The following is a 12500-nucleotide window of genomic DNA, read 5'->3' as shown; positions in this document are numbered from 1 at the left end:
TCCCACCTAATAAAAAATAAAAATAAAAGTTAATATAGAGATAAATAGATAAAAGCGTGTTAAAGAAAACGAGTGAAAACCTTCAGAATGAGAGAAAGAAAAATCTTGCATTTGATATCACTTACATAAAACATCAGCAACGAACTAGGCATCTCCAAAAGTACCCCTCCATCACCTCATATTCCTCTCCTTCCACCCTCCCTCACTCCCCTCGCCGTAGTGTACCCACCTCCCTACCCCCAACACCTCCCCCCCCTCCCAGACGCCCTTCGGATGCTGTCGGAGACCTCGAGTTTGAAATATGGCTGCTGTCGAGTGAGTGCATTTACAAACAGATCCTCAGAGATAACACCCTAGATTTGTTAACGCTCATCTCTTGCCTGGGTCCCTAATCTCTCCTGCCTCGCTTCCTCCCCCTCCCTCCCCCTTTCCTCTCCGTCCTCCCTCCCAGTCCACCCTTCTCTCTCGTCTTTCTCCAAACCCCTTGCCAGCCTTTCATTCCTTCCTTCTCTCGACATCACCGGGGCAGTGTTGCCAATCTCCCGACGACGTCAAGCGGGGAAAGATATTCAGACGCTGAAAGACTATTTCTTTTCAGCGGAACAGACGCGGCAGTGAGCAGCCTTCACTCCTTTTTCGTTGCCGAAGAGCCAGAGAGAGAGAGAGGAGAGAGAGAGAGAGACAGAGAGAGATCTTGCAAATGATAACGTGTCTAAGAGAGAGAGATAGAGTGATAAAGGAAAAACTAAAAAGGAGAGTTTTTCTTTCGTTTGCAACGAAATTATTCACAGAACGACGGCTAGTGTTTAAGTCATTGCCAAGACGAGACGGCAAATGACTCAAAGTGGCACCTCTCTCTCCCCCTCCCCCCTCCCTTCCCCCTGAACCAACCCCAAGCTTCATTTGCATGTGTGACTAATAGACAAAAGAAGCGAGGTCCTCCTGGAGGGAACAAATTTTCGGCATCTTTTGAAAAGCGTCGTGGATATAGTTGTGAGGATACAAGGAACATGTTTTTGGATCTTTTTTATTCTTATTTTGAAGCGATGATAAATAAACGTGATAATGTGGCAGTCACTTCTTTCTGTATATCGATGATGTGAAAGCAAATTATAGATATAATAAGGAAGCTCTATATGATTCGTTGGCAGAGATTTCTTTCTTTATTCCCGAGCTGCAATTTCAAATGAAGAGAAAGACTTCGCAAGCTGGCTAATTAAGACGAGTGAACTCTGTCAAGAAGTAAATGATGTTGGCATAGCGGCGAGGAAGCAGATGAAAAAATACCCTATGGTTCAAGAAAGAGAAATGGCAACGGAGGACGGAAAGTGTGCAAACTTCAAAGATGGGGGTCATTAAGGCAGCAGGGAGTAGTGCTTGATGGTCTTTGTAAACAAGAGATGAGAAGATAATTAAATGAAAGGTTTAACATGGGAAAACCACAGATTACTCAAAATGAAAGAGCACGAACAAAGAGAGGTTCAGTAGAAGTCAAGGAGAAAGTGAGAGATGCTCAGAAGAGATAATGGAAACTCTGGGATGAATTTGAGGAAGATCTTTGAGGGAGAGAAGAAATTACACTAGAGAGAAGCAAATAATGGAAGATAAATTAATAAATTAATGATTAAATAGATTTTAGACTAAAGGATACAAATGAAGAGATGCTGTCTGAATAGAATTCATAGATGTGTACTACTGAACAGGTGTTAAATTTAAAGAAAAAAATAGACATGAATGATGCAAGAAATCAATCACCGTAGAGTGAGACGATGGAAAGACTCACTTCCCTGATCCCAAACGAACGAAGGGACCTGGTGCTAGCGGCAGTGGGATACACTAAAGTCCTTAAAACCAAAAGTAAATAGTCTTGGAGTCAGATAAGGAGAGAAAAAATAAGAATAAAAGAGTAATAACAATCATGTTACCGCCACTAAAAATCACAGAGATTGGAAATAATAATCTGAAAGATAATTCACACGCGACAGATACCATAAGATATATATATATATATATATATATATATATATTATATATATATATATATATATATATGTATGTATATATATATATATATATATATATATATATATATATACATATATATATATATATATATATACATATATATATATATATATATATATATATATATATATATATATTCAAAAGATGGCCACACGAGAGAAAAAGCACTGACGAAAGACCACACGTCATTTCGTTCATCAAGAAAGAGCGGCGAGCGGTAGTAATGACAATCATTACTCCTCAACATGTCAACTGTTCTTTCCTCCTTGGAGGCCGAAAAAAAAAAAACTAAAAAAAAGAAAAAAAAATCTCCCGGCACGACAACTAGTTTATCAAGGCGGCTGCGTTTTTAAATCACACGCCATTTGCCATTAATAAACACCGCAAATAACACCCTCCGAACCCGTACATGACAGATCATTACCCGGAATCGGCCATGAAAACAGACGTGGGGGGAAACGCCTCCCTGTCAACCTATCAACTGCCGCGCTCGTCAACTTAGAACTCGCCGCTCTAACTACCGACTACAAGGATTTTTAGTTGTTAACGGCCGTCGCCTTGGAGTTGTTCTCTTTTCTTCTTTTTTCTTTTTATTTTTTTTTAGTCTCTCTTATCTATGTCGAGTGTGTCTTATTATCTCTCGTTATCTCTGTCTGACAGTCTGACTCTCTTCTATCTACAATTATCTGTCTGTCTCCTATATATCGTACCTTATAATATATTATATATATGTGTGTGTGTGTCTGTGTTTATATATATTATCTATATATATATATATATATATATATATATTATATGATATATATATATATATGGATATATACACACACACACACACACATATATATATATATATATATAAACACAAAATTACATTAAACGTATATATAAATAGTATGTATGTATGTATGTATGTATGTATGTATATATAGTATATATATACCATATATATATATATATATATATATATATAGAGAGAGAGAGAGAGAGAGAGAGAGAGAGAGAGAGAGACTCATTTCTTTTTCACCATTTGCTCATCCGTATTTTATCCCTGCCAAGTATTATTATTTCTGTTTTTTTCCCCACCTCTTAATTACCTGTAAAATGCAATATCTTTATAAAACTATGTCTTTAATCTCATAAAAAATTTGCAATTTATATTAAATGAATATTGCTCAAAGAAATTAAAATAAAACCTGTCCTCAACTACGTATATTCATCACATTTTATATATTTTCTATACGAACCATGTCCTTCGTTGATCCCAGTAAATATGTCTTCGAGAAAGAGATAATAATAATAATAATAATAATAATAATAATAATAATAATAATAATAATAATAATAATAATAATAATAATACTGTTATTTGAAACGTGAAATACAATTAGATATATTTATGACAGTCAATGAGTTTACAAAAACAATAACATTAGTAACGGAAGATAATAAAACTTATCTTGTGATAATTAATCCCGAATTGAGCTGACGTCTAATTAGCAGTAATAAGAGAGAGAGAGAGAGAGAGAGAGAGAGAGAGAGAGAGTTATGATGCTTATTATTATGATAAACACAAATTGCTGAGTCACTTATATCCATGCATGTCTGTATGTGTATACATTGGTCCACTTGTTTACATGAGAGAGAGAGAGAGAGAGAGAGAGAGAGAGAGAGATTAGGATTATGATGTTCATTACGATAATGGTATGGATGTGATATCTGCTGTGAGACACCAGTGTTTGGAGAGAGAGAGAGAGAGAGAGAGAGAGAGAGAGAGAGAGAGAGAGAGAGAGAGAGAGAATTCCGATCAGTTATGGCATATCTCTGTGTATCTGGTATAATTATGACGGCAATGATTATAATAAAGCCATAGTATTATACAAAAATTAAGGATGATGGAGAGAGAGAGATACACCAGGATCCACACAGGAATGACAAAAGTATATCTAGTAATAAAAATAGAGTAATAATGATAATAATATGCACTGTAGTAGACATACATACAAACAAGAGAGAGAGAGAGAGAGAGAGAGAGAGAGATAACCCACTTGATCTGATAAGTAAAGCAAAATTTTGAGGCCTTACTGTGGTATTAATAATATTCATAATGTTAAAAACACAACTGAATATGAAAACTATGAAGGACTATCAAGTTATATAACGATGAAAATTTTAAAGATAATGAGAGAGAGAGAGAGAGAGAGAGAGAGAGAGAGAGAGAGAGAGAGAGAGAGGGAAAGGGCTAGAGAAAGCACAGCACACCCGCTTCATTCCCTCGCCCCCCCCTCCTTGCCTGACACCTATGGCAAGTGTTTGACGAATGCCCCCCCTACCCACCTCCCCACTCAAATCTCGTAACCAGCAGCGGCGTAGCGATCCATCAACGGGCGCTCCGATGGGCGATGTCCGCGACTGTGAGTCATATGCGATGCGGTTAGCGGCGGCGGGCCAAGATAATTGGCTGACGAAGACAGGTGTTTGTTCACCTGGAATTAATCATCGCGCTCACCTGATGGTTTTGGTTGGTATACCTGAACCATGCCGTGCCTGAACGCCGCCGCGCTCGTTTTGAAGAATGGATTTGAGAATGATGTTTGAATTTATACGTAATTTTCGTGTCTTCAAGAAAGGGTTTTAGAGGGTGGTGCCTCAAAGACGAAGGGATCGTCAGGCAATAAAAGTACTCGTTTTAAGAATGGATTTGAGAAGGTTGTTGGGATTTTATACCGCAAGTTTTGTGTCTGCAAGAAAGGGTTTTGGAGGGTGTCGCCTGAAAGACGAAGTGATCGTGAGGCAATAAAAGTATTCGGTTTAATAATGGATTTGAGAATTATGATGAATTTTATAACTAATAGTTTTGAGCATTCTAGAGGAAAGGGTTTGATGGTGGATTTGTGAAATAAATGACAGAAAGGCAATAATAGTGATAGTAATAGTACTAGATGTCAAAGATTTGAGAATTGTGTTGGATTTTATAAGTAAAAGTTCTAGCATTCTGGAGGGAAGGGTTTGAGGGTGGTGCTGTGAAATAAATGATAGTAAGGGAATAATAGTAATGGTGATAGTAATAGAAGTCATAAATAAAAGTTCTGAGAATTCTGGAGGAAAGGGTTTGGAGGGTGGTGTCTGGAAGAACAAATGATCGTAAGGCAATGATAGTAAGGGAAGTAGTAGCATTGGAAACTGGTTAAATTAATAGAATAAAATATAAAATAAAAGTGAATTTTTGAATGCTACACCACAACAACAGGCTTACTCACTCTGCTTGCAATCTGGTCTCATTATGATTCACTGCCGGTAGTAAGACTGATAAAATTTGTTACAAGCTTCAGTGACGTTTAGTATTTACTACACTTAGCCCCACTTTTTTTTTTCTATTATCCGGGTTTGAGACCGCCATGAGTTAATGAAGTTAAATTCTCACTGCAGATTTGAATAACATGTTGATAAACAACTGAGCATCGTCATATTGACAAATCAAATATATATAAATCTGAATTCCTTCATTTGAGTTACTTGGTTTATACATAGAGGGTCAACCTGCCGCCATTCCTCCCCCTCACCGCCCCAAAATAGAAGATGGGATGATAAAGAATGCCAAGAATTACTATGAAGAATATGATAATTGGCGCAGAGATAAAATCTAAATGAAGTACATTTTTTTGCCCCCACGAGTCTTCAAATAATTCCGTTTACCATCATGCATTACAGTGATACATTTTCAAACTTTGTGCAAATAAATTCGATAACCCAATAAACATACTAGTTCATATAATAATTTAACTTCTTCCAGTGAGTATTAACCCAGGCTACAAGCGTTCTGACCAGATATCTTAGAGAAATGAAACAAATTCTCTTCCTTCAGCGGAAAGCTTTTCACTTTCAATAAAAGATTTAGAAGAATTTTCATTTGCTGTAAGTTTTGACTGTGTCCCCAAAGACGCGAATAAAAAAAAAAGCCGTACAATGACCGGTGGATTATACAGCGACCATGGAATTTTACAATGACTGGTGAGTTACGTAATGGCCTGTAAAATACCTTCATTGCAAATCCACAATTATTTCTGGACATGAAAATAAGTAATTGTAAGGAATAGATCGTGCAATGAAGAGTTCATTATAATGTATCTTTTGAATTATATAATGAAAACTGTATGTTTGTTTGTATGGTGTCTTTACGTTGCATGGAACCAGTGGTTATTCAGCAACGGGACCAACGGCTTTACGTGACTTCCGAACCACGTCGACAGAGAACTTCTACCACCAGAAACACACATCTCTGACCCCTCAATGGAATGTCCGGGAATTGCAATGCGGCCAACGAGGTAGCAGGCCAAGACCAAACCGACCACTCCACTGAGGCGCTCGAAAACTGTATGAAACAAAGTCCAGTAATCATTCATTGTAAAACCATATGTATCTCCAGAAACCTAAATAAAAAAACATGGCCAGTGAATTATACAAAGCCCTATGAATTATAAAATCTGGAACCTAAACAAAACCTGGGTTATACAGCGCTCAATATCTGTTAAAGTAAAACTAACATAAATGATATATATATATATATATATATATATATATATATATATATATATATATATATATATGTATGTATATATATATATATATAATATATATATATATATATATATATATACATAACAATGACCAAAGAACTACGTAATGCCCATCGAATTATAATATATAAAACGTCCGGCATACCACCCTAATCACCGTAGGACCATACGTATCCTCCCCCATCATCACCCCCCAACCCCCTCCCCAATAACCCAGAAGATGTGGACATAGGAGAAGCGTTAAATATATGTGGCCATTCCTTTTCCATCGCAGCGCAACGATGGGCGATTCCTTTAGTATATTGTCGGCGTAAATCACGCGGGGCACCGCAGATCTGTTTCGCCTTCGGGAGGGCGATAAATGGCGCCAATAAAAAGTAAATTTCACGCCCGGTGGGAGACTAATCAGGCCGCGCCATTTGCGAAAGATGATACGCTCCCTTAACTCCGTTCGAAACATGGCGCGGCTCTTAACTCCGCTCATAAATTATTTCCAAAGGCTTCTTGATTTCTTTCTTAGGGGGTTTATTTTATATATTTATTTTTTGGGGGAGGCGGGGGGCGGTGGGTCTTTTCGCATCTTCTGTTTTGTATATAAGAGGGGTTGATTTTATACATTTATTTTTGGGGGAGGGGATGGTGGGTCTTTTCGTATCTTCTGTTTTGTATTATAGGGTTGGGGATTGTTTTAAATATTTTTTATTTTTAGTGGGGAGAGGGGGCGGTGGATCTTTTAGAATCTTCTGTTTTGTATATAATGTTTTGTTCAACTTCTTGACGGTGTTCTATTTAAGCCATAACCTTCTATCTATCGCTTGTTCTTTACAGATTTAACGTCATGAACATCTACGTCTGTCTCTCTGTTATTATTAGTATTAATTCTATACTATAATATTATCCTCTCTTGTTCTTTTACCTTCTTACTGGTATTACATTTCGTTCATATTTATCCATACTTATTTTACTTGCAATGGCCTTCACTTAGTTATTTTTAGTATTAGCTTTAGACATTACCATTCGGCCTTTTCATTTGTTCCTGAAAGTAAGTTGCTCTTAACTTCTTTCCTTTTTTCAATACTTTTAAGCATCAGCAAGCGGCCTTTCTTCAACTTTAGATGTCATTAACTTCGTTCTTGAATAAAAAGTGTCATTAACTTTGTTCTTGTACAGAAGGTCTTGAATAAAACGTATCAATAACTTTGTTCTTGAACAGGTGTCATTTAATTTGTTCTTGAACATATGGTGTCATTAACTTTGCTCTTTAACATTAGGTATCATTAACTTTTAAAATTAATTTATAAAATTCTCGTAAAAATATTTGCTTGCCTTCACGTTGAATTTTTGCTTATTTAGATGCAGAGACCAACGGAATAGGCTAATATCATACCCTTATGTAGCACAAGAAAACGAGAGGGAGGAAGGAAAAATAATCTGAAGGGTGGGAGGGGCGTGGGAGGGCAGGGAGGAAGAAGAAACGAAATTGCCTCTTGAAGAAAGGAAGGTTAAGAGATTCTAAGAAAATAAAAATACACGTTCCAGGCATTTTCAAAGGGAGGGTAATAATAATAATAATAATAATAATAATAATAATAATAATAATAATAATAATAATAATAATAATAATAATGGTGAAGAAATCCACAATTTTGAAGGTGTCAACATACATTAAAACATAATATATTCACACCTACACCATTGTGGATATCTTCACCATTTTAGTGACTCATGCTATTATGAGATTTTATGAATGATAATAATAATAATAATAATAATAATAATAATAATAATAATAATAATAATAATAAGTCAAGAAGAAAGTATCACTCATTGATGTCGCAATACCATGGGACACCAGAGTTCAAGAGAAAGAAAGGGAAAAAATGGATAAGTATCAAGACCTGAAAATAGAAATAAGAAGGATATGGGATATGCCAGTGGAAATTGTACCCATAATCATAGGAGCACTAGGCACGATCCCAGATCCCTGAAAAGGAATCTGGAAAAACTAGAGGCTGAAGTATCCCCCTCCCCCCCCCCCCCCACCCGCTCCAGGACTCATGCGAGAGTGTGATCCTAGAAACGGCGCACATAGTAAGAAGAGTGATGGACTCCTAAGGAGGCAGGATGCAACCCGGAACACCACACTATAAATACCACCCAGTCGAATTGGAGGACTGTGATAACACCCCCCCCCCCCCCAAAAAAAAAAAAAAAAAATAATAATAATAATAATTTTTAGAAAATATTTACATCTACACCACTGTGGATTTCTTCACAATTTTAGTGACTCATGCTATTATGAGGTTTTTATGAATAATAATAATAATAATAATAATAATAATAATAATAATAATAATAATAATAATAATAATAATAATAATAATTTTTGAAAGTGTTTACCCGTCTCGTTTCCCTTTTGCTAAATAGGTGACGGTAACAAAGATTTGCAAAATCAATTATTTAATACTAATAATATATAATATTTCCAGCTGTTTGTTTATGTAAGTCTTGCTCGAGTTCAACCCAAATCACTTTCCCCTTCTGGAATCATCTTATTCCTTCAAAATGCTCATTTAATGACATGTTTAGCTACTTATTTTATTTAATGTACAGACATGCTTTGGAAACTAGAGCAGAAATTCATGAGTAAACGACAATTAAAACAAAAATGAATTTGGATAACTATTATTCTTGCAATTGTAAGAATATAATAGTATATATATATATATATATATATATATATATATATATATATATATATATATATATATGCGTACACACACAAACATAAACACACACACGCACACACATATATATATGAGGACGGATTTGTTAATATTATAAATATTACAACGATGTGAAGTATGAAATCCGTATCACGTCATTGAATAGGAAGTACAGTAAAGGCCATAGATCTATTTCAGATTTCAGTGATAATGACATACCCATCACAGGGTGCTAGAAAAATCAAGATCCTGCAATAGTAAGTGACCTTTTGAATCTAATGGCAGTTAATTGTTGTGTATGATAGTAGCCTTATGCCAACATGGGATTTTGTTCTTAGGCCAGCTTGCAATGAAAACAGCTACGTCAGAAATGAAAGTATTGTTTAAACCTTAGTATGACAGCTATTACTCATTTTTCCTTAGAATTATTTGTTATCGGAATACAAAAACAAGGGTATGAAGAAAAATATAGTATAACAGTAATATTGTAAAAGGGAAAATGGCAGCATGTCCTACTTACAACCACCTAAACATTTCTGAAATCACTGGGTCTTCTCTCTCTCTCTCTCTCTCTCTCTCTCTCTCTCTCTCTCTCTCTCTCTCTCTCGTAATTCATGGCTGGAGGTTACCCAACGATCGATAATCGAAAATACGAAGGGTTTATATACCTTCTTAGTTCTCAGAGAGAGAGAGAGAGAGAGAGAGAGAGAGAGAGAGAGAGAGAGAGAGAGAGAGCGCATTTTGCGCGTCGTAAAAACTGAATAATAAGGTGACGAGTCTGATGTCAAGATCGTGTGTGAAATCGTGCCGTCGGGACCCCTGCCAAAAACAACTACCTCGCACGACTCCAGGAATAAGCGGGTGAGAATGACGCAATATCTGCGGCCGTGTAATATATACATCCCGTTGGCAGTTGAGCGTGATATACGATCTATCAAAATCTCCGTCAAATTACGGGGTTCGTAACATACACCTACTGGGAAAAGGGCAAAACAATGGTCGGGATTTCCTTCGGCTTTACGATTATTCTTCTCAGAGGAGACTCGGGACGAGGTATGGTGAAACAGTTCTTAGAGGTCTCGTGTCGCAATTACTTGGAATATCGTAGTTTCCCCTATTGACTCATTCCACGTTTTTTTTTCTCGCTAGGCTGAGTGGTCACGATTATGAACACAAGTGTGACGCTTGAAGGAATATTCATCTAAAACACTAAAAGTCGCTTTGCCCTGAGGACTGACGGCTGAGATCACACTATGTCTTTAGTTGCTTTAGTTGCTGAGTCGGGAATGGTGGACACCACGTGCTATTACAGGGCACAATTCCTACTCAGTCTAGCACTTGGTATTCAATTCCGAAGTCAGACATACTGCTTTCGCTCTCAGTAATTCCGTTAAATAACATCTATGTCATGTCCAACAAGTAAACGGTTTCGTTGAGCAAAATTCCCAAACTCTGGAGGCATGATATCAACCTACATGTAAAAATCTCCACTGATTTTATGTATATATATATATATATATATATATATATATTGATATATACATATATATATATATATACATATATATACTATATATATATATATATATATATTATATATATATATATTTCATTTTTCTTCTGAAATGTAAATATTAAAATTTTTGTGTTTACGCCAGTCCTTCAATCAGACATCTGTGTATTTCAGAATTTTCTTGAAATTTTTATAATACATAGTGTCTTATCAATTAAGAAGCCATTTATCCGTGTGTGTGTGTGTGTGTGTGTGTGTGTGTGTATAAGCTCCTCATTTTATATGACGAATTAGTGCATTTGGGTCTAGATTCTAGGCCATTTCAATGTCAGACCCATTATAATTTTACCCCCCAAAATTTTAAACAGGAGTAAAACAGTGAATTAATAATAATAATAATAATAACAAAAACACTAAACGTCTTGATTCGTTTCTCTCTCTCTCTCCGTCAGTCTGCCTGCCTGCCTGGCTGTCTGCCAATAGCACCCCCCCCCCCCTCTCTCTCTCTATTTCTCTCTCCGTAAGTCTGCCTGCCTGCTTTTCTCTCTTTCTCTTCATCAGTCAGTCTGCCTGCCTGCCTGCCTCTTTCTCTCTCTCTCTCTCTCTCTCTCTCTCTCTCTCCTCTCTCAGCCAGACTGCCTGCCTGCTTTTCTCTCTTTCTCTCTCTTCGTCAGTCTGCCTGCCTGCTTTTCTCTCTCTCTCCCTCTCTCTCTCATAGGCATAAGACCCCAACATCCACTTTTAGCATCCCAAAAGTCCCTAAATTTGATCCAACCTCCCAAGACCTTGGCCACCATGATGGAGCTCTCCCGTCCCATAACGCAGCGAGGAGCTCTCTCTAGGAATCAGCCTCCAACAAAGAAGTTTCCCGTCGTTTCAGAAGTTCAAACTAACCTCAGACTCCAACCCCCTCCCCCCCCTTGCGCCCCATGAGAGATTTCTGTTTAGATTGCGTCCCATGATTCATGGGCAAGGAGTGACTTGTGGAACGCGGCTGAATAATTAAAACGATGTGTTACAACCTCATGAGGGTCTGTGGTTGGCGTTTTTTAAACGTTTTTTTTTTTTATTAGTTTTCTGTTTGCGTCTGTTTTCCTATTCAGTCCCCTCTTTCTCTTCCTCTCTGTTTCCGATTAAGGAAACAGCAAAGTTTGGTGATTTCGGAGATCTGCGAATTTGAGACTTTCAAAAGTACTTGATTCATCATTTGGAGACACTCTCTCTCTCTCTCTCTCTCTCTCTCTCTCTCTCTCTCTCTCTCTCTCTCTTTTGATGAGGATATCGGAAGTTGATAAGTTGGATGATGATCTTTAAAAAATTATCTTTAAAAAAAGGCTAATGAATAAAAAAAAACGTTTATTTTCTAATTTTTGTGTAACTTAAATTCTCATTTTTTTCCCCACCTCTCTCTCTTTCTCTCTTTCTCCCTATCTCCTAAACCCTTTTTTGAGGAATATGGAAAGTTGATAAGTTGGATGATAATCTAAAAATAAAATAAAATAAAATAAATAAATATATAAATAAATAAATAAAAATTATTTCCGAATTTGTTTGTATCTTAATTTCTCGTGTTTTCCAACGTACTTTTAACATGCATGCACAAACTAATCATGGCAAAAGAGATGAATATTTATAAGATCCATAATGACTGCTATGAAT

The sequence above is a fragment of the Macrobrachium nipponense genome, chromosome 28, assembly GCF_015104395.2.
Source record: "Macrobrachium nipponense isolate FS-2020 chromosome 28, ASM1510439v2, whole genome shotgun sequence".
Lineage (NCBI taxonomy): Eukaryota > Metazoa > Arthropoda > Malacostraca > Decapoda > Palaemonidae > Macrobrachium > Macrobrachium nipponense.
This window is presented reverse-complemented; position numbering follows the sequence as displayed.